At 48.5% G+C, this 25,868-nt stretch overlaps 1 long non-coding RNA gene across 2 annotated transcripts in view; it reads right to left on the reverse strand.

Annotated features, from left to right (window-relative positions):
* Positions 1 to 22,595, reverse strand: part of LOC146871444 (uncharacterized) — a 71,220-nt gene extending 48,625 nt beyond the window's left edge. For both annotated transcript variants that reach the window (XR_014959555.1, XR_014959556.1), the window contains exons 1-3: positions 22,457 to 22,595; positions 268 to 340; positions 96 to 165 (exon numbers count right to left, since the gene is read on the reverse strand). This is a non-coding gene — a long non-coding RNA (uncharacterized LOC146871444). The remainder of the gene's footprint in view (positions 1 to 95; positions 166 to 267; positions 341 to 22,456) is intronic.
* Between the last annotated feature and the right edge of the window lie 3,273 nt (positions 22,596 to 25,868).

Here is a 25,868-nt window from a genome sequence, read left to right on the forward strand (position 1 = left end):
AACAAAGGACACCGTCACTATCCTGCTCTTAGAAACAACACACAGAAAAGTGAAATACCACTACATCAACATATGTATTGTAAGTACTGATCTACCTGTAAAGTAAAAGAAGGATGTATCAATACCAGTAGAGAGAAGAGGGTGGTTGAAATCTTCTTGCATGAACTACCGGAAAAAAGACAAACAATTATGGAGATGAAAAGCCTATAGCTGCATAACCTTTAAGCACATTGGTCCCCAGGGTGTAAACTTTCTCTCCCTACCTACCCTATGGTACATGCAGAATGACCGTGTATGCAAAGCAGGGTCGTCCTCCTCCCCCTCGGTTTCTCTCTCTCTCCTAGGGAAAAGAAACAAGGAGTACAACCAAACGTGAAACTTAAAGAAGGCACTAATACAATTCTTTCTTTGTATAATGCCGTTGCAGAGCGGACATAATTTTGTTAAGAACACACAACTCTATGTCAAGACTCAATATCTGTCAATATTCATGAACAAACAACACTGATAATCCCAATCCTCAGCTGTAGTAACCTTCAGTGTTACTCTGATCACTGAGGTGGTCTTTATAGGTGTGGAGCCAACCCTGGTCCGTGATCCACACCAACTGACAAGGTTAAAAAAGGTATTCCAGAGCCACCACAGCAGCTAACAAGAGTAAACCCCAAAACTCCCCGCATGAGACCCCAAGGAAGGCTAGTCTCGCCAACAGGGAGTACAGGTGCAGCAGGGGGAGTTGTTTGGATCGAGCTACTTAACACTCCTCTGCACAAGACTGCAGAACGCGTATCTCCTCCAACAGAGAAGTGTAAAGAATGTAAAACCCCTCAGAATAAAAACACACACAATGCTCCTCTGCACGAGACGCAGAACGTGGCGGTCTTTGCCAACAGAGGAACAGCGCATGAAGGTGCCGGAGAACCCGGCCAAGAATACAGGGCACAAAGCTAGCGGGGATAAAATCCAGAAAGTGCCCAAGGCACTCTTACCCCACCACGCTCCTTTGGAATCGAGACAGCAGCCTCCAATAGAAGCGCCAGGATAATTAGCAGCTTCTTCTCTACCCGACTGCCGCTATATCCGGGTCCGACGAGCTTCTGGGTCATGTGGGACGTGACTCCTGCTCCGCCTGTCAGGAAATGTAGTTTTCTGCAGTTGGGTGTTCTCTCATCCACACTGGTGCTGGCAGGCAGCATTTACCGGCCTAATGCCTGACACAAAGGTCAAGTTAGACGAAAGTCCAACTTTACGACTTTCGGTAATCACAAAGGGCATTTACTACTCGTAAATGCCCTTTGTGAATACAGAAAGTCAAAAAAGTTAGAATTTCGTCTAACTTGACCTTTGTGAATCAGGTTTCACAAAATCTGGAATACCAAAAATAAAAACCTAATCGTGGGGAAGAACAGGGTTTTCACTGGATGTGTATGAAAATCCTCTTTCTAGAAAGAAAAATTCTTTTCTAGAGTCCCCTCACCCACCGGGGGTTCCCCTAGGTGGCATGCTCATCATTGGGGTCCTCTCAATGCACTGCGGATTGAGGTGTGCTGCGACTTGCGGAACTACGTAGGAGCACTAAGTTGTGGAAAATGTGCAGTGCACAGTTAGGTGATTTGGCAGAGGTGCGCTTTGACAAAGTAAGTCTTGCTAACCCTTTTCTCCTTAAGTTCCTTTCCTAGGAACTAATGAGTTTTCAATATCCCATTTTAGATCAATGTGAGACAACGGGAGAATTCCCCTCTGTTTTTTTCCTTGCTAATTACCACTCTGTGTCCCCATTATTTCCTTAGGGTGTGACTACAAGCCCCTCTACCCCTGCAGATCATGAGGTAAAATTCTGCCTCAACTAAAGTATGTGTCACTAATAAGCTGACAATTAAGTGTTACATGTTGTATGTCACGTGGTGTCTTTACAAGAGTATTTTTCATTATGTATTTAACCATTTATTTATTACCAGGCGTCACAAGTGTAAGTTTCTTACCACGCTGGATGTTTGCACTAATTATTACTTTCAATTACACCCACCCACTATAGAGGAGTACATTGATTAAGCTAAGATGCCGCATGTGTCAAGAACCTACCAGCCTGGCGCGTTTTTAATTCTTTCTTTGATTTATTTCCTCAGATACGGGTCAGTGATTAACCAAATGTATTACGTGTTGGGTATATACAAAGTAGGTGTGCACCTCATTAATTCCTAATTATAGGTTTGCTTAGGAGTAGCACACACAGGGCTGCTCCTCGTGTGGTCCTGAAGAAGAGCTTTGAGGGGACGGCTCGAAATATGTCGACCCAATACTAGGGACTCTATACTCATTATAGTTAGACTTTCCCTATTATCCCCTGATTTTAGTCATACCAACTAGGGGCAGGAATACAATATTAGCCCACTAATTAGGTATTTTTAACTTTTAGTTTTTCCACTCCACTTTCACTGTACTACACATTTACCACAACTTAGTGCTCCTACGTAGTTCCGCAAGTCCGAGCACGCCTCAATCCGCAGCGGAGTGAGAGGACTCCAGTGAAGAAGCATGCCACCTAGGGGAAACCCTGGTGGGTGAAGGGACTCTAGAAAATAATTTTTCTTTCTGGAAAGAGGATTTTCATACATGTTCAATGAAAACCTTGTTCTTCCCCACGGTTAGGTTTTTATTTCTGGTATTCCAGATTTTGTGAAACTTCATTCAGTTAGGAGGGTGAACCTAACCTCAACCTCTATCTCCCCCCATTTTTTGATTGATTTGTGAATCAGGCCCACCATCTCTGGACTATGGGTGTTTTGAAAGCCAGATATTTGTCATGTGTATTTTCCTCAACCAAGTGAACCTCTCTTGTGCTATGGCCCTCATCTGTCCGGACTTACGCTCCGATCCATGTATAGTTGAATCCATGACAATATTTAGGTCACCTCCTGCAAAGAGGTCCGTCTCCGGGGAAGTTAATACCTTCACCAGCTTGCCTCTGAATAACCTTTCTTGCCTTTTATGGGGTGCATATATTGTGTCAATCATGAACGTGTACCCGTCAATCCAGCTAGAGCGCTAGCACCCTCCCCTTTTTCTCGATATGTGTGGATAATACTTCCCCATGAAGGAGGTGCCCAATAGCAACCCCACTCCACCAGACTTACTAGAGCCTGAAGAAAGATATTCTCTAGGGAAACATTTTGAGCGGAGTTGACTCCAATCCTGCTGCAGGTGCGTCTCCTGGAGCAGGCAAATGTCCCACTCTGAGGCCTTCAGCATATTAAATAGGGCCAGTCCTTTCATTAGGCATTAGGACCCTTGACATTCAAGCTCACCATTTTAAGCATATGTTTTAATTTAGGTTTGGCTTAGGTATCATGATGGAGTCTGAAGCAATGAGCAACTGCAGGCTCTAGCACATAGCATTGTGATTGGAGATAGGTGACTCATCACAAAAAAGACTGGAATTGGGGGTGCATTTCACTTAAACGTTAAGGAATGATGATAATTTCCTACAACTCCCTCCCTCATCTAAGAATAACTTAAACTGGCAAGTAGCCCTGGCCACTTCTTTCATACCAAGTACTTCTCCCCCTAGTAAATGTTGTCTAAAGACTTGTGACCCGCTCCACTCAATTGCTCAACAATCTAATACTAGAGTGTGCCTCTCCGATTCTTAGAACCATGTCAGCCTCAAAGCTAAGTCCTGCCCAAGTTTCTCCAGAAGATGAATGCATCATCCTTCCGAGTTATTTCCACTCACTTTGAGTTTGCTAATTACATCCCTTGTTTCTCGTCAGATGTCCTCCACTGTAGCCTTTCAGGGATATTTTCTTCAAACTTGGTTTGCAACATCTACCTGATTTGTGGCTCCAGGGAGGGCAGTGACTGGAAGCTGAATGTGATGGTTCTCCTCCTTCTTGGACCTCGTTGAGCCCTAGGATTCATCTCACCTTTTCTAGGGAACAAATGTGTTGGGATGTAACATCTTCACGCGAATATAAGTTTAAGCAGATGGCCTCATTGATATTTCACTCCCTTTTCCCTCAGGTAGTGAGCTGCTGGATGGCGGTGACAGCTTTGCTGCAAACTGACCAAACATAAGTCCTAGTAGAGCCACAGCATGGCCGCCTCAAAAGACGCAACAGCTTTCTCTCATTTCACTGCCCAAATATCCTTCTTTTGCTTGTAATAGTGCACACATGTTAGGATGTTGGGGGCTGCCCCTTAGGCTCTAGAATAAGTCAGGCACACCCAATGTTTTCCATCCAGGTGAATCTCCTTGTTGCTCCAGGCATATCTGTCTGAACAGTAATTTCACATATCTTTCAATGTTTCCTTTCGGAGCTCTGTGAATTCTTATGTTGGATCTCCAGGATCTATTTTCAAAGTCTTTCAGATGGCATTGGAGGTCTATATTCTGCTTCTTGAGCATGAACATCTGTTGTTGTAGAGACTCTATTTCCTCCTCTCTGGCATCCCTGGAATCCTCCTGCGTAGAGACCTGCTGCCCCAACTTCATCAAGTCGTGCTTCACCTTTCTCACTACATCTTCCCTCAGGGCCGATATATAATCTCTGAGTTTGTCAAAGAGGCCCTCCATGAAGAAACAGGTAATAGGGGCTTCCTGTGTTGGTTGCTGCAGAGCCTGAATTTTGCCCCCTTCTCCATGTGACATCAACGGGTATCAGTCTTCTTTGCAGCATTCATAGACAGCATGTCCCAGAGTGTGGTGTCTTTTACATTTTTACTTGAAGCCATGTCGGAGTTCAATGGTGAATACACTGTTGCACTTAAGGGCACCCCGTCGAGGACCACTATTGTAGATTTAGCTGCGTCGCAGGGTGAATGCGTGTCAGGAGTGTGTGTCAGGAAATGTGATCCTCACTCACCCAGCTCTCTTGTGTGCTGTTCACTGTCTCATAGTGGAAACACTCTTATTACGCGGACAAGGCCATACTGTGCTGACCTATTTTTCTGAGGCGCATTATCATCTTTAATCACCATGAACACTGTTTCCTAGACCCACAGAGTCAGAAAGGCAACAAACCCTGCACAGCTACAGCCCTGTGGAGGGCTATCTGTTTAGGCTCGCCTCAATCTTTTTGGGTGGTCTCTTGATGACAGAAATGAGGATACTTGTTATTAGTAAGGGGAGGCTCCCACTTTGAAGGCCAGTCCAGTGTGGTCACCAACAATGGAGAGATCATCCTGTACCCATCGCAGAGCTACCTTTACCAGTGGACCCTGGTCTGCTGCCTCCCCAAATCCCTAAATTCTCCAAGATATGTTTGTCGTCCATCAGAGTATGATCCTAGTAGTGCACTGACCCCTCATGTCAGTGGAACCTCAGAGTGGGCAGCGTTTGACCCCTAACCCCCCTCCTCCAGGGACGTCTCTCAGTTGGTGGTGTAGGAATACTCGCTGTTGGCTGGGAGGACTGTCACTTTGGTGCTCCTTTTATTTGGCCAATCCCGGTCAGCTGCCCCCAAGCACTGCCAGGGTATGGTCCTCACTTTCCAGTGGTGCACTGACCCCTAGTGTCAGTGTATCCCCTGGGGGGCATCACACGCCGGCGCTCCCCCTTCTTTAGGGCGCTCTCATATGAGGCGGGCAGATATGCTTGTTGCTGTCTAGAGGGGGCTCTAATTTCAGTCACAGTCCTGTCTCACTGACCTTCAGTGGGCCATGGCTGGTAGGCTTCCTTTTGTATGCGCCCTGCTGTTTGCACCAGACATTCACTTCAGCAGGGTGCCCTAGGCCAGTGTCCATAGAATGCTTGGGTATAACTTGTTGTCCGCTGAGAGGAGGACTCATGCCTCGCAGAGGCCTGGGCAGGTTGTCTGCCCCACCACACTGCCCTTCAGTTGGGTGTGGCCATCCATTTTGGTAATACCATGTGCCAGGATCAGCAGCCTTGTCTCCACTGTTCTGGGCATTCTTCAAACCCAACACCCAGTTCGTCTTAGTGTTAGTCCCCTAACTCTATGTCTCCACTGACTGAGGTCTCAAGTAAGTGGAATTCTTTCATTTCTGCAGGAGCAGAGTTGGGAGAATCTGCTCCTACTCCATATAGGCCACGACTACTGAACATCTGAGCCAGATGTACAGCAAAAAAGCAAGTAATTATTTTGGACACGGAGGGCTCCAGGAGTGGACTGAGCAGACTGTGAACAGTCATTAGAGCGGGCATGGATTGAATGGTTTTGGTTGTGGCAATCATGTGCAGAGTCCCATCTGAAAGCACAGTGAATTTCAGAGATATATGTTTCAAATTATTCTTGAACATGTTTTTTTCTTTTATGTTAGAGTTATGATTTGAGATTAAGCTGAGTGGAGTGGAGCGTAACAGAGCAAAGTGGAGTGGAGTGGAGTGGAATGGGGCTGAGTTGAGTTGGGTTGGCTTGGGTTGGGGTTAAGCTCAGTTGAGTTGAGCTCAGCCTACTTGCAGGGCATTTATAGACTAAACTTCGCACTGCAGCATTCCAGACCTAGTATTTTCAGTTAATGTAGGGAAGGAATCGGCTTAGGTGTCAAAGGGAATTTGTAGCAGTCATATCCAGGAGGAAAATTAACCCTTTGATGCTTAGATGTTGTTAGAAATGGGATTTTTGGTCGGCTAGGGCATGTGCCAAAGTCGGGCAGAAACCACCACTCTAGTCAGGATAATGGAGTTACACTCCTAAAATAAACCCTGCTCACCCCCTTGGTAGCTTGGCACGAACAGTTAGGCTTATCTTAAAGGCAGTGTGTAAATCATTTGCACATACCCAACAGTAATACAGTGTAAGCACTACAAAAGGACACCACACCAGTTTAGAAAAATATCCAATATTTTTATATATTTAAGGCAAGACCAAAAATGATAAAAAATCCACAATACAGTACTTAAAAATCTTCAATTATCAAAATATGCTTGAAAAATAGTTCCTTGATGTCGATAGCTCCGTCCGGGAGAAAACAAATCCAAACAGTTCTGGCTGACCGCGGCATCGCAGGCCAGCTACGTTGTCGGGAAGACCCGCAAACAGTACCTTTTAGAAACGCAGGGCGTCGGCGACCTCTCATTGAGCTTCCGAAAGCACGGCGTCCACAGGCGTCGGTTCCAGAGGTCGGTGCAGGAGTCATCGTGGCCCTTGAAGTCACACGGTTGCAGGTCAAACTTCACTCTGTTTAAGTCAAGAGTGCTGGCGTCGGCAGGCGTCAAGGCTGCGGTGCAGGATGAGGGCGGTGCGTCGTGTAACTTTACGAGCGGTGCCCTCAAACCACGGTGCAAGCAGCAGCGTAGATTTCGGCATGGAGCGGCGGCATCGGGGATACCAAGGCGTCGTCATGAAGCGGTGCGGACTGCGGTGCCCACAGGTCGCGGTGCGAGCAGTGGCTCAGTTGCGGCGTCAGCAGGCGTCGTCGTTGAGACCAGGGTAGCAGTGCAGCATTGCAGCAGTGCCCTCTGTGGTGCCTTCAGGACACGGAGTCAACAGCAGGTTGCTTTTTCCTTTGTTGCAGCACAAAACACACAGTCCCCAGTGCTGAGAGCAGAAAAGCTTGAAGACTTTACTGTTCCTGAGACTTCTTAAACAGGGGGCAAGCTATACCTCAACCCCTTGGAGAAGCTCACAAAAGTAGATTGCAGAAAGTTCAGCCCACTCCTTTCACTACCCAAGACAGAAGCAGCCACTGCAGGCCAACACAGCAAAGCACACAGCAAAGTAGTAGTTCCTCCTCACAGCTTCTCCAGCTCTTCTTCTTGGGAGTCTTCTTGATCCAAAAGAGTTCTAAAAGTCAGGGGTCTGGGCCTGAATATTTATATCCCAAAATCCTTTGATCTCTTAGGCAGAGAGTGTCTGTGCCCAGACAGAACCATTTCTGCCTTCTCTGGTGTGACTTCCTGGCAGGAGATGGAGACTGCATGGTCAGAGGCAGACCAGGCCCTTTGAGGTGCAAGGAAATCTCCTCCCCCTTCCCAAATTGGAGCCCAGGTCTATTCAGCCCTTTCCTGACCCACCTAGACTATCTGGAGCCACTCCTGCTCCCCAGCCTTCTGTCATCCAAAACCCAGACAGGCAATCCACATTCCAGCAGAGGCACACGGGATGACTGAGCAAGAAAATACCTACTTTCTACACAGAATGTAAAAATCACCTTCACTAAAAGATGCATCTTTAGATTCTGAGTACAGGCATACTAAACTTTATTTTCCTACCTAATTCCCCTGGCCAGTTATGTATATAAGATGTTATGAACAAACTCCTCATTCGGTCGTATAGGGAACAGGTAGCCTTGCAATAGCGAAAAACGAAATTGGCCGTAGTTCACTATCAGGACATGCCACACACACCAGGGCATGTCCTACCTGTAGGAGAGTAGGATCTGCTTCACATGTTTACCCCCACTTTTTGCTGGTGTTTCACTGTTTTTCGACTTTAGTCTGGCTGGGACCCTGCTATTCAGGGACCCAGCCTAGCTGCTTCCTCTCTAAAATGATTCAATGTACTTTAGGTACCGTTCAGATTGGAACTGAGGTGCCCTTGTAAGCCCCTAGTATATGGTATACTATGTACCCAGGGCATAGGTACCCCAGAGGCCTACCAGGGGCTGAAGCATGTATTATGCCACCCCTGGAAAGCCACCCAAAATGACACCACAGGTCTGCTACTGCAGCCTGGGTAAGGTGGTGCATGCACCCCTTACTGAGATATAGGTTCACTATATCTCACCATATACCCACATATAAACCTATAAGTCACTCCTATGGCAGGCCTTATCAATCCTGAAGGCAGAGTGCTTGGTTCCTATGTGAGAGGGTGCCCCTGCATGAGCAGAGCCCCTCTGCAGCGTTCGGAGACCCTTCTCGGATGTTGGTAGTGCAGCCTGACCATATACTCTTAAGTGCATTATAACCAAACGGTAAATGCTAACTTTGGACTGGCTGCACGGAAACATGTCGTGTTTGGTGTCAAACACCTTGGAATCATACCCCCACACCAGTAACTGGTGTGGGAGTATGATCCCACCCTTCTAGCGGGAGAGACATGACAGCACTGGTATACCCGGTAGAAACTTAATAGAGCCCTGGCATCACAAAATGGATGCTGCAGCCACAGACACGGGTCTGGCCTCCTGCTGCTGACCAAAACTCCGGCAGGGGAGGCCTGGACAATAGGTTTCCTGTCACAGGGAGGTGTAACCACCTCCCAGACAGGCTTATGTGTATTGGGGCTGGATGGGAGCACTCTCTGAGTGCTTTGAAGTCCTGCACTGGGGGCATATTTGGTGTCCCTGTGCATAGACCAGCTCAAACCGGTTCAGGGACTTCCAGCCCCTGCTCTGGCGCAGAACTGGACAAAGGAAATGGGTGTAGCCACCCCTCTTTCCAAACCCTCCCATAGGTGGGTCCCCAGAGTATGTCCAACCCCCTACCTTAGTATAAGTATGGGGCCCCTGTCCTTAGGACTTTAGATTATCCTGGACGAAACTCTGAAGCTGAATCCTGGATCTTCGACGCTCTGCTCAAGACCAGAGGACTGAAAAAATCTCCCTTGGGGTCAAGGAGTGACTCCCCTGCTTGGCAGGCACCAACGAAGCAATTTGCCGGTCTGCATCATCGAAGCTCCCGCCGGACTCCGAAGTATTTGCAGCCCAGGAAGACGATTTCCAGACATCTCAGAGGCCGACCCAAGTCCCCAGCAAAGCTGAGACCCGCAGCCCTCATGAGTAGCGTGGAACCGGAACTCCTGGTCACTGTGCATTTCTGTAAGTGCATTGACTTCGACGTCTCTTGAAGTCGTGCTTGGGCTGACTTGTAGCCCCCACCTCGAGCACTGAATCCACCGAAGATTGTCGGCCTGGTCTTTCCGAGTGACCCGTGGGCCGTCATTTTGTGTTTCGTCTCGAGGTCCCTTCGCAATCACTGGTCTGTTGACTGGTGGGTCCCTGAGGGGGTAAATTTGCCTTTCCTTGGGCTTTCCTGGTTGCTCCGGACGTGCCCTAACTCCCATCCAAGTGGTGAGTCTCACAGACCTTGCTGGTCTGCACCGAAGCATCTTTCTCGTTTCTGCGTGGGTTGCTGTTGCCAAGGCTAGTTGTGTCCAATCCGGGCACCGACGCTGCATCACTCGACATCCTTCGTGGGACAGCTCGAATCCAGCTCCTGGTCGTCCTCGACGCCTTCTGGTCCTCGTGGCTGAAGAGTCAAGCTTCACCTCTTTCACCTGACATCGGTGGGCATCTGCTCATCGCCTTCCTGGTCACTGGCAAGTGACCCAGACTCTGTCCCCTCTGCTTTCAGGTTCTTCTCATCTTCGATCCAGGCTTGGATCTCTTCGGACACTTCGCATCTTCACAGCAGCAGCACTTCTTCGCCAGCTCCCATTGAAATGGACAACGTGACCCGACACCTATGCTCCCGGCTTCCCTGGGTGAGGTAACACGAGTACTCCAGCGCTCCCATGGGTGCTAGCCCTAGAACTTCCTAAGTCCAAAAGGGTTTGGTCCTGACTCATTTCTAAGTGTCCCTAATCTCTAAAAATCTAACCACTGGGGAGGAGCCAAGCGTCGGACCATGATGGCCGCTTGAGCGCCGAGCTCCGTGGTCGCCACCCCGGGGACCTATCATCCTGTCACATATCCTGCTCACGCTGTCCGTGCATCGACGCTGCGGTGGAAGCGGTGCCCAGTCCCGCAACTGCGGTCCTTCTAGCCCCCGGATCGGCCGAGTTCCCTGTGCCGCGTGTGTGGGCCTAAACGAGACCTCAGGCCGGGGGCTCGCTTGAAGAAGAGGCGGAGCGGAGAAGCGAGGAAGGCGGGGCGCTGTCCGGAGGGCCCGGCCGGAAAGTGAAACGAAAATTTTTCCGCCCGTTCTTGACTGGGGGAGCAGCTGGGAGTCCCGCGCCTCTCTCATTCAGCGGGTGCTGGCCTCGGCTCCCCCCCGGCGGCAGTGGAGAGGCGGGCCTGTAGATTTTGTGAGCCGCGGCAGAACTCGCGAAGCACCCGTGACTGAGGCGCCTCGAGGAAGAGTCCTTGGGGCGCGCTGGATGGGAGAGCTCTGCTGTCAGGGTGATATATAGTGGACCGCTCCTGTGGCCGGCGGGGATCCGGCAAGAAGACCTGCGGAGCTGCCCGGGGGGCGTGTGGTGCCTGAGGGAGCGCGCCACGTGGGTGTGCTGGCCAAGATATCGCTGAGCTGAGAGGGCGAATTGGAGATACACCCCTGGCAGCATCTACGGAGTACCCCCTGACGAGGTGATCACAGGTTGGGGGGGCCGGGGGGGTGGCCTGTCTGGCTATTTCCCCGCTCCCCGGTTCTGGTATACATTGAGACGTGGCGCAGAGGAGCTACGGGCGGCGGCTGGCCGTGGTCATCCTTGGTGGTTGTTCAAGGGGCATCGGAGACCTGAGTGGTGAGGCGCCGGACTCTGCGAGAACGGCGGACCGACGGACGCTTCGGCGGTGTTGGAGCCGCGATTCGGAGTAGGGTGTGCCCCGGCGCTGGAGAGGAGCCGCAGGAACCGGCCGGTGCCATGGGGAGCAGAGTGGAGACCAAAAAGTCCCAGCCCAGGAGTAGTAAAGGTAATAAACAGGTCCAGTCTAACAAATTGGACTGCTACACGCAGCCCAGGGACCCGTAGGTGGACCAGGGCCAGACTTTGAGAGCCGGGGGGGGGGTGGGGGGGGGGGGTGGGTCGGGGGGTCCCCCTCTGGAGCTGACCCTGCAGGATGTAATGACCGCCATAGGAGGGGTCAAATCCTCCCTTGAATGTAAATTGGAGTCCCTGGAACATAAACTGGACACGGTCTCCGTTGAAGTTAACTTGATCAGGGCGGACCTCACCAAAGTTAATGAGAAGGTCAAGACCTTAGACATTAAAACGGCCGGCCTGACAGAAGATGTGGCGGATCTCCAGCGGGAGGTCCACGATCTCAAGGGATTTTGTGCATTGGCAGAGCGCAAGCTGGACGAGTATGAAGGGAGGTCTAGACGGAATAACATTCGAATTTTGGTGGTCCCCGAGAAATCGGAGGGGCCTGCACCGGATCTCTTTATAGAAGACTTGATTCTTAACCACCTCAAGCCCGGGGGCTTTGGGAAGTTTTTCACCATCGAGCGGGCGCACAGGATCACGGGTGGACGCCCCAGGCCAGGGGCGCCCCCCCGCCCTCTTATTGCACGGGTGCTTAACTTTAGAGACAGAGACGCTATCCTGCAGTTGGCCCGGGCGTCGCCTCCTCTGCGTTATGAGAACGCCACCCTCTCCTTCTTCCCGGATTTCACCCAACTGGTGCAGAAACAGCGTAAGTATTTCCTGGCGGTTAAGAAACAGCTCCGGGATAAAGGAATTAAATACGCCATGATGCTCCCGGCCCGATTGCGGGTGGAAAGTGAGGGCAGGGTATGGTTTTTTGACACCCGTGAGGGGCCTGCGGATTGGATTGCGGGGCGGCGTGACCGTGGGCCCGGTGGACGACGCGGAGGTGAGGAAGAGGAGATACCGGGGCAGGCTTGAGGTTGGCGGACTGCCCTCTGGACACTACCCTGGTGGTCAGGTATGGGGGTCGTGGACCCCAGGAGGGACTCAAACAGTGGGAGCTGGGCAGCGCAGTAATGGACTGCTGAAGGACGCTGAGGGCAAAATTCATTTAGACGATGGGGACCTGGGGGTGGTGAGTGGGCTACCTCCTCCGTTCTAAATTTAGTTGTGTTCGGGATAGGGTTCAGGGCGACAGGCACTCTGCCAGTTTATATGGGTGGTCCCAGTCAGCAGGGGTGCAGGGTGGGGGGGCGGTTGGGGATTGCTATTGTATTTCAGTTTGTTGTTGTTTTGTGTTTTTTGACAATGTCAGAATGGTGGGCGGAGCGTCGGGGGCGTCTGACACACCGGAGAAATGGGGAATGAGCGAGACTTGGGGATCAAAGTCCTCAGTTGGAATGTGAACGGGTTGGGGGATAAACTGAAACGAGGGATGGTAAGCCAGTTTGTTAAGAGGCACGCTCCGGATGTGGTCCTTCTTCAGTACAACATGGTGGCACACTCGGGGTTCACGTCTGGGTCTCGAGGGGTGGGTATCCTTGTGAAGAACTCCTTCCCTTTCGCGATAACGGCAACATGGACGGATGTCCGTGGCAGATATGTTGGGATTTCGGGTCAGTGGGAAGGGAGAACGGCAACGTTTCTTTCCATGTACGTCCCGCCCGGTTTGCAGGCGGATGCCTTTAAGGATCTTGGCTCCATTTTTCTGACATTCCCATTGGGGGTCCTAGTAATAGGGGGAGATTTAAACACGGTGGTGGCCGGGGAGGTAGACAGGCACCCGCCGCGCGGTTTGCAGCCCGCTCAGAAGTAGCTGTCCGGATTTCTGGAAACAACGGGAATGGTAGATGGATGGCGTACCTTCAACCCCAATGAGACACAGTACACACATGTTTCAAGCGTGCACCGTAGTCTGTCTCGCATTGATTACATTCTGGTTCCGGCGTCACAGGCCCATACCATCCAGGAGATCCGTCACTTGGGGCGTGGTATCTCTTATCACTCCCCCGTGTGGCTTCAAATGAAAATGGGAACCTTCGCGGCCGGGAAGTTAGCCCCGATAAACCCATGGCATCTGATTGATCCCATTGTCCGTAAGACTGCCATTACAGCCACAGACGCCTATTTCCGAGAAAACGGAGGCACGGTGGACTCTGCGCAGACTCTGTGGGAGGCATATAAAATGGTCATTAGGGGCGAGATGGTTTCTGCCATAGCCGGGAAGAAGAGAGATGGACAGGCCGAGCTGGTAAGAGGTGCTGAGGGCAGAGGAGGAGATGGCCCGGGGAGTGACCCCTGAGGGCCTCCACCGGTTGAGACTGCGGCTGGAAGAATTAAATGCTGTTGCTAAGAGTAGGGCGCAGGCTCAGAGCGGCAGGATCCAGAGCAGGGTATATGAACTAGGGGACAAAGCTGGGAAGCTGATAGCATGGCTAGACAAGAGGGAGTGGGCCTCGCGTCTTGTGCCTGAACTACAGGGCGACGATATGCAGCCTATCACCGAGCCGCAGGCCATTGCCGACGTATTCGCTGATTACTACCGCACGATCTATATTGCCTCTGGTGCATACACGGAAGAGGAAAATAGTGAAATGATGAGGGATGTAAAGCTCCCCATAGTCTCGGACGAAAACAGGGCCTATATGGAGTCCCCATTGACGGATGAGGAGGTGGCGCAGGCGATTCGTGAGGTGCGCTCCGGGAAGGCCATGGGTCCTAACGGTATCCCGGTCGAACTGTACAAGTTGGCGGCAAATAAACTCGCCCCGCACGTCCGTGCAATGTTTGAGTACAGCAGAGATGCGGGAATGCTTCCGTATGATCAACGGGTCGCCAATATAGTCGTCATACACAAAGAGGGTAAACCTGCAACACACCGAGGATCCTAAAGGCCTATACCGCTCCTTAACGCGGAGCCTAAAATACTGGCAAAATTGTTGGCCACGAGGCTAAGGAAGGTAATAACCGCTCTCGTGCACCCGGATCAATCGGGTTTTATGCCGCATCGCAATACGGCCCTTAACCTGCGCCGCCTGCATGGGGTGTTGAGTAGGGTGCCGATGATACAGGAAGCGGCGGCCCTGGTCTCGTTGGATGCTACCATGGCTTTCGACATGGTTGAGTGGCCCTATTTATTTGCGGTGTTGCGCAGATTCGGATTTGGGCCGGTGTTCCTGAGTTGGATCCGACTCTTGCACTCTGAACCGATGGCCCGGGTAGTAGTGAATAATCGGAAGTCCAAAGACTTCCAGCTAGGCAGGGGCATGCGTCAAGGTTGCCCCCTGTCGCCGCTGCTTTTTGCACTGGCACTCGAACCGCTGGCAGCTTGGGTCCGACAAGACCAATCTATTTGTGGATTGCGGTGGACCGCTGAATGGGAACACAAGATCTCCCTATATGCGGACGATGTCCTGCTCTACATTGCCTCTCCAAGGGCGTCACTGATTTGCTTGTTGGACGTCTTAGCCATCTTTGGTAGATATTCCGGGTACACAGTTAATTGGTCCAAGTCTGTCATATATGTGCTGGCAGGTGATCCACCAGCGATACCGTCGGGTTGCCCAATCACAATCGTTGTAGATGGCTTCCGTTACCTCGGAATTTATGTGTCCCTGGATCCGGGGCGGCGTTTTGCTTCCAATCTGGACCCGCCCCTGCAGCGACTCAAAACAGATGTCGCACGTTGGAGGTCCCTTCCTCTCTCTATGCTGGGGAGAGCGGTCCTCTTCAAAATGATGGCACTTCCGCGTTTCCTGTACGTGCTCCACAACACAATGGACCCGGTCCCGGGGTCCTACTTTAAGGAGGTTGAGGGCCTCCAAAGGAAGCTTCTTTGGGATGGCAGACCGCGGATTGGGTTCACCAAATTGACCCTGAATTGGTATGACGGGGGGGGATTAGTCTCCCTGACATTCGGAAGTACTATTGGGCGGCCCAGCTGGCTGCGATTAATCATGGGATGCACGCCGACCCTGGTGATCCCGGTTACGCCATGGATAGGTGGCTGATACCGGGGGGAGACTATACTAGGGCGCTGTATGCAAGGCCGGGTAGATACTCGTTGACAGGCCCTACCGCCTACACAGTCCAGGTGTGGCATACGGTCAATAAGCATTTGGGATGGGACGGTAGGCTGACGCAGGCCACGCCTCTGTGGAGTTCCGAAAAACTGGGGAGCCTTTGGAAATCCAAGGGCTTTGACAAGTGGGATCTTATAGGGATCACGCAGATCAAGGACATGTGGGGACGGGCGCGGTTCTATCGTTCGCTGCCCTCAAGGAGCAATATGGCATGGCAGACACCGAGCACTTCAGGTATCTGCAGATCCGACATGCGTTATTGGCAAAGATCCCAGAGGGTGGGTCGCTACCAGAGGCGTCACCATTGGAGACTAGGGTCCTAGACGGGAATATCCCAGAGAAAACCATCTCTCCTATTTATAAGAAGCTAATCAACAATATGGAGGATCCACTGGTGCGCCTTAGGGAGAGATGGAATGCTGAAGGCCACGAACTTGACGATGAGGACTGGCAGGAGGCAGTCTCCTCCCCCAGGGTGGTGGCAACACAGGCCCGACTTAGGCTGGTTCAGCTCAATATTTTGCATATGACATACATAACGGGTCCTGGGCTGGTTCGTATGGGATGGGCGGAAAGTGGGGAGTGTAGACGGGGGTGTGGGGAACTAGGGACTTTTTTCCATACCCTTTGGGGGTGCCGGCAGATAGCAGAGTATTGGGAAGGTGTGCACCGAGTTATGCGGGCTGTGCTAGGGGTTGACATCCACCCAGAGGCGCGTAGGTGCCTGCTCAATGTCTGGGAGCCTATGGACCTCAACGTGTGCACTACACAGTGGGCTACGCTGGCGTTCATGATAGCGAAGCGGAACATCGCGTAATTGTGGGGGGCGGTACAGCCACCCGGTCTGGGAAAATGGAAGGAAGATCTAGACTGGTGCATGTTGAGGGAAAAGGCGGTGTTTGTGGCCAGGGGTTGTCCCGGAAAGTGGAGTAAAGTGTGGGGAGCTTGGAACCACTACAGAGGAGATGTGTATCCCCCACCTAGCAGACTAGCTGCGGATGAGGCTCATGTAACCCCCTAATCAGCTTGAAACTCCATTGTAAACATGTATTGAGATGTATAATTTGTGGCCGATTGTAACTGATGACGCCTGCCAATGAATATATGCTATCTGACTGTCGAATTGGTTTAATAAAAAGAATTAAAAAAATAAAAACAAATCTAACCACGACTTTCCCCATAGAAGATAACGGGAGCTCGCGGCTGTGTTCACACACTGCACACGGCCCCTGTGGGTCCCCTGTGTCACTACCTTGGGTGGTTCCTTGGGGACCCAGCGATTCTACAGGCTCTAGGCCTTGTGTCTAGTTAAGTCGTGGTTCTTATACCACTATTTTAGTATATGGTTTGGCTTGCCCCTAGGGCCTGACGTGCATTTGTGCTATTTTACTGTGATTATTGAAGTGCAACTTATGTGTTTTAACCTCTAGTCTCATAAAGAGACTAGGAGGGTGTGTTTAGTAATAAACACATATATTTGATATATATATATATATATATATATATATATATATATATACCTGGTGTGGATATCTTTCATTTAGTGACTCAAGAGATTATAGACTGGTAAAACAAGCTGCTTTACATTCCTTCAAGACTTAGCCTGAAGGCTGCTCTCCATATCTACCACTAGGATAGCTTTCAATAAAGGTTGTCTTTAACCTATAACCAATAAGGGGTTGTTTGGACTAGTGGACAGCATATATCAGGCCAACTTCTCACACTACCTTTCTCATACACTGCAACCGGCCCACAGGGGTACCTTGGGCCTACCTTTGGGGTGGCTGACATGGAAGAAAAGGGAAGGTGAGGGACTGGCAAGTGTGTGCAGTGGCCAAGTCAACATGGCAGTTACAAACTGTGCGCAGACTCCGCAATGACGGGTCTAAGTTACCTTTTACGGGCCGCTTGTGTGGGTGGCACAATCCCGTGCTGCAGCCCACCAATGGCATTGGATTCACAGGCCCTGGCACACGCCGTGCACTTTACTAGGCACTGACACATAAATCAAACAGGCCAATCATGGAAACACTAATCCATAACACATTTTACCACAGGAGCACTTGCACTTTACCACTGATTAGCAGTGAGAAAAGTGCGCAGAAACACTAAGCTAGCACAAACAGACTCAGAACCGGGTGGTCAGAAAGCAAAAAACTCAGGGGAAGCACGCCAAACAATGCCAAGTCTAACAGATGTGATCAGACCTACATAAGGTACTGTGTGCAATCACTTCCAAAGTACATGTTCTGCATCTATTGCACGTCTAGCACTTCAATTACCCTAGTTGTGCAGCAAAGACCAGAGAATGAGTGTGACCAAACATTTATAAGCCTCTGTGTAAGCTACCTCTAGGGTGTATGTGTGGGAGAAACTAGAAGAATAAATTACCCTTCACCTTGTACCATATTCTAAATAGCCCCAACTGAGCAAGGTGAACCCTGCCTGGCAGTACTTGGGGTGGAGGAAGCATCTCTACTTGTGAATCATTTTTAAAAATACACTGTAAAATTCACAGCACAGTCTTCAAAGAATTTGACTAGAAAGTCTAATGCTTTCCAAGCTGTTTTGAAGGGCTCTGATTAAATAATCCAAAATAACACAGTCTGTTTACTATGGCCACCTGGTGTCCACAACAGACATCTTGGAAATATCTAGACATGAAACCTCTCACTGAAATATACTGCATAAGATTGGAGGTGAAGTGTATTGGTCTCTAGGGAAGTTTGCAAATTTTCCAACAGGTGGTAGTCTCCAAAAGACCACAAGGATTGCGGCTCAGCAGGCGGATACATTGGTCAATGGCACTTTAAATAAGATAATGGGTAAGCAGAGAACCTCCTTTGACCAGGTCATGTCCAGCCACTTTTTTGCTTCTTAACTTGTGTAAATTTGTATTCTGCTACTTGTAGATTTGCTGTAGTTTTACAAGCACATACCTGTTACAAGTAGCATCATGCAGTTCTGGTGGTTAAAAGTTCCTATCTGCTCAGTGTCGTCCCCAGGACGTGAAGCTCATTAGCAGTCAAAGGTTTATCATTTTCTGAACAAAGAGCAGCAAATGTTTGGCATCCTCTGATTCTAGTGTCAATTATTTTAAGGTGACTCACAGAGATATTTGAAATCAGAAACCTGGGATGATGTAGATAGCTCACTCGCTATATAGTGCACTAAAATGAAGTACACTGTGCAGAGAGTACAGTTGGTCCTCAACTATATGGAGGCAAAAGTAGATAATACTAATGCTCTATTTGTGGTAGTGTGGGCGAGCAGTCAGACTTATCAGAGGGTAGTGATAAGCATTTGTTGTACTCACAATGGCAATAAAGCACACACACTCAAGAATAAATCAAGACCAATTTGCAAAAATAATACTGATTTTTATATAATTTTCAAGACCAAGAACTTTGTTCACAGGCAAGTATTTTTTTTAGTTATGAATTTTCAAAGTTCGGAAAATAGCTCACTATTGTGCGCAAATACGCCCAATGAAAGTCTATAGAAAAAAATATAAAATCCTACCGTCAGTTCTAGGGTTTTACCTTTGAAGTTTAGAGTAGCAGCAGGCCAATATCCAATATTCCACCAGTGGTTTGTCAGGAGCATCCCGGATTTGGCCGGGAGCAGGGTGCTGAGGTCGTTGGTAGCTGATGTGCTACGGAGAAGGAGACCACCCCAAAACAGGCTGTATAAGGGGACTGACCTGTATTTACGGGGGACCCCAAATAAAAGGGCCTGAGGACCACAGCTGGTTTGTCGGTACCCAGGCCAGCAGGCTGGGTATGGAGCGGATAGGTCAGCCTGGCTCAGTGCGTCAAGCTTGTTTTCGCGGTCATGGGCAGGTAGGTTGCAGGGACGATTTCGGGACACTTGGGCCATTCATTAAGTGGGTCTCAGGGGTTTCAATGTCCCTCGGTGGGTGCTTGCTTCCTGGTTAGTTGGAGTCCGGATTGGACTCTTCGTCTCAGTGCCGGTTGTAGGAGGTCCAATACCTCTTGCTACGGCATAGCTCTGGTAGGTCCTGGTGTCCTCTCATTTGGTGTGGTTGGTAAAAACATATTGGATGAAACTGTTATTAAATGGTTAAAAATGGACGACATCATTGAATCGGAGTATTTTTGTATACTTATGGACATCGCTGTGCAACTGGGATTGGGGCATAACGATGCTCCATACCTCATGGATTTACATAAGCGTGCCATCGGGGTAAGGCCTGCGCCCAGTCAGCACGCCAGTGTGAAACATTTACGAGGATGAAAACTGGGATAAAAAAAGGAGTGCATTCCATCACTTATTTTGGACATTTAAGACTAGTCAGAGACCACACCAGTGTTTGGTAGGTTTTCAGGGAACCTTCTAACATGTCCCCTGTGTGTATTTATTAATAAAACCAACACTGGCATCAGTGTGGATTTATTAAGACAAGATGATTGGTACCAAACATCCCTGGGTACAGTGAAGCCATCCTCTATAGAAGTTATTTATTTTATTGCATTTGAAGTTTAAACAAAATAATGAACTGGAGGCACTGTAAGAGACATTTGTGATTGCAAAATTGAATACTAATGATTTTATATTGACGTTTGGACACAGAAGGAAAGATTTAAAACATTACATCAAGTTATCAATGGACCACTCTACATAAGATGTAAGACCACATTACAGAGCAGAACCTGTGTTCTTCTTTGTAGAGATGACTGAATGACACAGGTAAAACTCAACACGTCGATGTGGCAAATTTTCTCCATCCCGTTATTTACCGTAATTTTCTCTGGAGAGGGTAAGAGTATGAAACTCGTACTCCGGTATCTCAGGCTACAGTATGAGAGTAAAACACGTGACCAATTGTATAGCTGGCTACAGAGTATAAATGTATGGAACTTGGAAAATAGTATCTCTGGCTTCAGACCCTTTACTCAAATGGCCTGTTTTCCATATTGGGTCGATTAAAAACTGAGTTTAGGGTACAGATAGCCCATCGGATTGGATAAGCTATGGTTGGCTGAATCGAACTTCTATCCATTGAACTAATATTAAGACCTCCAAATTCATAGCATGTGGCTGTTATAATTTACCCCAATATTACCCCATAAGTTTAAATTAGAAATGTTGGTCCTGTATCCCTAATGTTAAAACTTTAATCACAGGAAATGGCTCCGCATTTTGTGGGCACCTCTGAATTTAGAGGCAAATTTGGAATCAATATTTGAATTACTGTACAATGGTAGTCCATATTCGATCTCTGTAGCTCTCAGAAATCCCCCCTCCCCCATTAAATTAGGAATGGGAGAAAGACAGTGTTCACTCGTCTGTGTCCCCCATGCAAAGCAAGAGAAGTGTAGAAAGACACAAGTGCAGCGGATGTTTGTTTTTTGTACTAAAAAAAGTGTTTGGGAGTTTTTCCTCAATACAAAAAGGTTAACAGAGAGCACTTTAAACATATTGGCCACTTGGCAAAGCTTCAATGCTGTAAAGGACGCTGCATTCGAAGAGATAAAAATATGAGTAAGAGAATGTGAAAAACAGACACTCAGGTAGGTAGAGAAAGGGGTAAAGCAGAAGGGAGAGACATGATGTGCATTTTAGCAATATTCTGTCGTTATGAGCACCTCACATTGCTTGGGGGTATAGATTCTTAGCACAGACCTCTTCACTATCATGTCAACACACACATAGATTACTCCATTGAGAAAGTTACACCCTCAGTTCCCTTTTTTTAACAGGATAAACAGCCTAATTTCAGAATTGCGACGAGGGTCCCTGAATTGGAATGTGAACGTGTCATGGTCCTCGCTGCTTCTTACCTTGTGTACCAAGCTAAGGCAGCTGTATTTTCCTTGTTTCACGGAAACACATTTACTTGGCGTCTACAAGTGAGTACGCGGACTCTCTCTGTTAAACTTTAATATCAACCACGCACGTGTACATTTTAAATAATTTGTAAACGGACACGGAAGGAGTCAGGCACCTCCAAGTGTTTTGAAGGGATATATCGGGGATTAGTAAAACAAAGGGAAACCTCCACTGTGTCTCAGCTGCTGTGTAAACACGAGCACACTTAATGTCTGATTAATAGCAGCCAGCACCTCTCTCGCCCCTAACGCTTACCCCGCCCCCCTAAAGATACTGACGGAGAATGACGAACTGTGGAAATAAATCATAACCCAATTAATTAATATCCGTGACCAACTGCTGGGTGTAGTAGCTCGCGGCTGCAACTGCTTGGAAAACTGATAGCGGCCATGTTACTCCCGACTCAAAATACGAACACCTCAGTTTGTCATAACTTTTGTTGGACTAATTGAAAATATGGCGTGCTGTGTTTCAGTGGCATTCATATGGACCAACCGCTATATTCACTGCATCATAGCTCATTCTGTAGGATCCTGGAAGAGGATTACCAGTGACGTTGTTCAGTGTTATGTTTCAGAATGGTTTTAGGAGTTAGCCTAAAAGTATAATAGGTGGTATTTATAATTGGTACACTTTGAAAAGGATGGTGGGATAAAGGCAACATCTGTAAGGGATCAAATGATCCTGCGTTGTCCCTCCTCAGCATGATATATATTGGTTAGTCCGATAACAAAAACAAGCATTTGCAATGAGGGCTCCTGGGGGTGGCAATCGCAGATTGTCCACCCCCGGGGAGCTTCGGGCAGTAGTATGGCCCAAGGACTCGCAGGCACTTGCTATTGGTCGGCGGTCTTAGCGCGAGCCTGAGGGTCTAGAACTCTCTGTGGCGCGCTTACCGCTTCGTGAGGAAAGGTAGGGCAAAACATTTTTTGGTCGCTTGGCAATTTAATTTATTATATTTAAATATTAGCGCGCTTTTCTGCTAATAATGGAGGCGGCTGCTTCCCTGAGAGAAGCGATACGCACCTTATGCGTGGCAGGGCGTGAAGACCTCATTGTTCCCGGTGTGCTCTCTGAGGCGTGGGTGGAGCTGGAACAACAGAAGAGGCCGGCGGCGGGCCGGGTATCAGCAGCTGTTACTGCTTGTTTATCTAGTGAAGACTCCCCAGCGTCATCTGCCAGCATAAATCATTCGCTGACAGGCGCTTCACCAGCTCCAAAGCGGAAGGTCTCTCTGTCCCCTCCTGCTTCATCGGCTGCCAGGGGAAAAAGTGGGAGGGGCAGGCCACGCACACGCAGGGCCCCTGTTGGTGATTTAATTACAAAAACAAGGAAGAAAAGAGGTCTTCCTTTAACCCCTTCGCTGCTAGGCCTTTTCCCCTCCTGTGCTAAGCCCTTTTTGGGCTATTTGAGGTAGTGCGCGCTTAGGCCCCTGTAACTTTTTGACCACATTAGGTATCCACGCCAAATTTGCGTCCTTTTCTTCCAACATCTTGGGGATTCTAAAGGTACCCAGGGTTTGTGGATTCTCCTAGAGGGTTCCCAGAAATTAGTCAAAATACAGCAATTTTTTTTTTTTTTTGTGAAAAATGTGAAAAACGGGCTGCAAATGAAAGCTTCTGGGTTTTTCTCTGCAAATGGTATCAAAAAAGGGTTTGTGGGGCTGAAATCACAATTTCTCCAGCTTTTAGGGAATGACAGAATTTTGTTAGAAAACCAACATTTTTTACACAGTTTTGGCATTTTTCTGGGACATACCCTATTTTTGCTATTTTTTGTGCTTTCAACCTCCTTCCAGTTAACGGTAGAAAAGGGTAACAAAACAATAATGGATCCTGGAAAGCTATACATTTTTGAAAAGTAGACAAAATTCTGAATTCAGCAAGGGGTCATTTGCGTAGATCCATCAAGGTTTCTTTATAGAAATTTACAGGCAAATATAGGAAAAATTAAAAATTTGTTGAAAAAAGCAGCCTTTTGAGTCAACGTTTTTACCTGTAACTTCTTCGAATTATGACATCTCTTTGAAAGCAATGTACCGTTACATCCGGTAGACCTTCCTGGTTGTGGGGACATATAGGACTTGTAGGTTCACCAAGAGCCCAACGAACCCAGAGTAGAAAAATGAGCAGCATTTTGTAATGTTTTTTTTTTGGTCCGGGTATATAGCAATTATTGTGGGAAAATGTATACATGGAAAAATCGGTATGAAAGTCACCTATGTATTTCTGAAATGGGAACAAATTACAGAGTTCAGAAACAGTGCATATTTGCACATTTTCGAAATTGGGAATACTCATATTTGCATGACAATTATTGGTCATTTTTCAAAATGACTTTTTTTTTACACAATGTCTTTCATTTGGAAGGGAGAAATGCATCAAAAATCAATAGGTAATAACAGTTGCTTTACAAATTTGAACTACCCTAAGTCTCCCGAGAAAAATGGTACCTCACTTGTGTGGGTAGGCATAGTGCCCACGACAGGAAGTGGCTCAAAACCTAAGGTGAACACACCACATTTTCACACTGAAAATTTACACTTTTTTTGCAAAGAGTCTAGCTGTAGTTTTTGAACCCTAGCCCTGCCGGCACCTAGGGAAACCTAGCAAACCTATACATTTTTGAAAGCTAGACACCCAGGGGAATCCAGGATGGGGTGACTTGACTGCCTCCCACCATGGTCTGTTACCCAGAATCCCTTGCAAACGTAAAAAATTGACAAAAAAAACACATTTTCCCCACATTTCTGTGATGGAAAGTTCTGGAATCTGCGTGGATCCACAAATTTCCACCCACCCCGCGTTCCCCAAAGTCCTACGAGAAAAATGGTACCTCACTTGTGCGGGTCGGCCTAGTGCCCGCGGCAGGAAACGGCGCAAAACGCAACGTGGTTTTGCAGTGAAAAATGACCCTTTTTTTGGCAAAGTGACTAGCTGTAGATTTTGTACCCTAGCCCTGCCGGCACCTAGGGAAACCTAGCAAACCTATACATTTCTGAAAACTAGACACCCAGGGGAATCCAGGATGGGGTGACTTGACTGCCTCCCACCATGGTCTGTTACCCAGAATCCCTTGCAAACATAAAAAATTGACAAAAAAAACACATTTTCCCCACATTTCTGTGATGGAAAGTTCTGGAATCTGCGTGGATCCACAAATTTCCACCCACCCCGCGTTCCCCAAAGTCCTACGAGAAAAATGGTACCTCACTTGTGCGGGTCGGCCTAGTGCCCGCGACAGGAAACGGCGCAAAACGCAACGTGGTTTTGCAGTGAAAAATGACCCTTTTTTTGGCAAAGTGACTAGCTGTAGATTTTGTACCCTAGCCCTGCCGGCACCTAGGGAAACCTAGCAAACCTATACATTTCTGAAAACTAGACACCCAGGGGAATCCAGGATGGGGTGACTTGACTGCCTCCCACCATGGTCTGTTACCCAGAATCCCTTGCAAACATAAAAAAATTGACAAAAAAAACACATTTTCCCCACATTTCTGTGATGGAAAGTTCTGGAATGTGCGTGGATCCACAAATTTCCACCCACCCCACGTTCCCCAAAGTCCTACGAGAAAAATGGTACCTCACTTGTGCGGGTCGGCCTAGTGCCCGCGACAGGAAACGGCGCAAAACGCAACGTGGTTTTGGAGTGAAAAATGACCCTTTTTTTGGCAAAGTGACTAGCTGTAGATTTTGTACCCTAGCCCTGCCGGCACCTAGGGAAACCTAGCAAACCTATACATTTCTGAAAACTAGACACCCAGGGGAATCCAGGATGGGGTGACTTGACTGCCTCCCACCATGGTCTGTTACCCAGAATCCCTTGCAAACGTAAAAAATTGACAAAAAAAACACATTTTCCCCACATTTCTGTGATGGAAAGTTCTGGAACCTGCGTGGATCCACAAATTTCCACCCACCCCGCGTTCCCCAAAGTCCTACGAGAAAAATGGTACCTCACTTGTGCGGGTCGGCCTAGTGCCCGCGACAGGAAACAGCGCAAAACGCAACGTGGTTTTGGAGTGAAAAATGACCCTTTTTTTGGCAAAGTGACTAGCTGTAGATTTTGTACCCTAGCCCTGCCGGCACCTAGGGAAACCTAGCAAACCTATACATTTTTGAAAACTAGACACCCAGGGGAATCCAGGATGGGGTGACTTGACTGCCTCCCACCATGGTCTGTTACCCAGAATCCCTTGCAAACGTAAAAAATTGACAAAAAAAACACATTTTCCCCACATTTCTGTGATGGAAAGTTCTGGAACCTGCGTGGATCAACAAATTTCCACCCACCCCGCGTTCCCCAAAGTCCTACGAGAAAAATGGTACCTCACTTGTGCGGGTCGGCCTAGTGCCCGCGACAGGAAACGGCGCAAAACGCAACGTGGTTTTGGAGTGAAAAATGACCCTTTTTTTGGCAAAGTGACTAGCTGTAGATT

This window comes from Triturus cristatus, chromosome 1_1 (assembly GCF_964204655.1).
Source record: "Triturus cristatus chromosome 1_1, aTriCri1.1, whole genome shotgun sequence".
Lineage (NCBI taxonomy): Eukaryota > Metazoa > Chordata > Amphibia > Caudata > Salamandridae > Triturus > Triturus cristatus.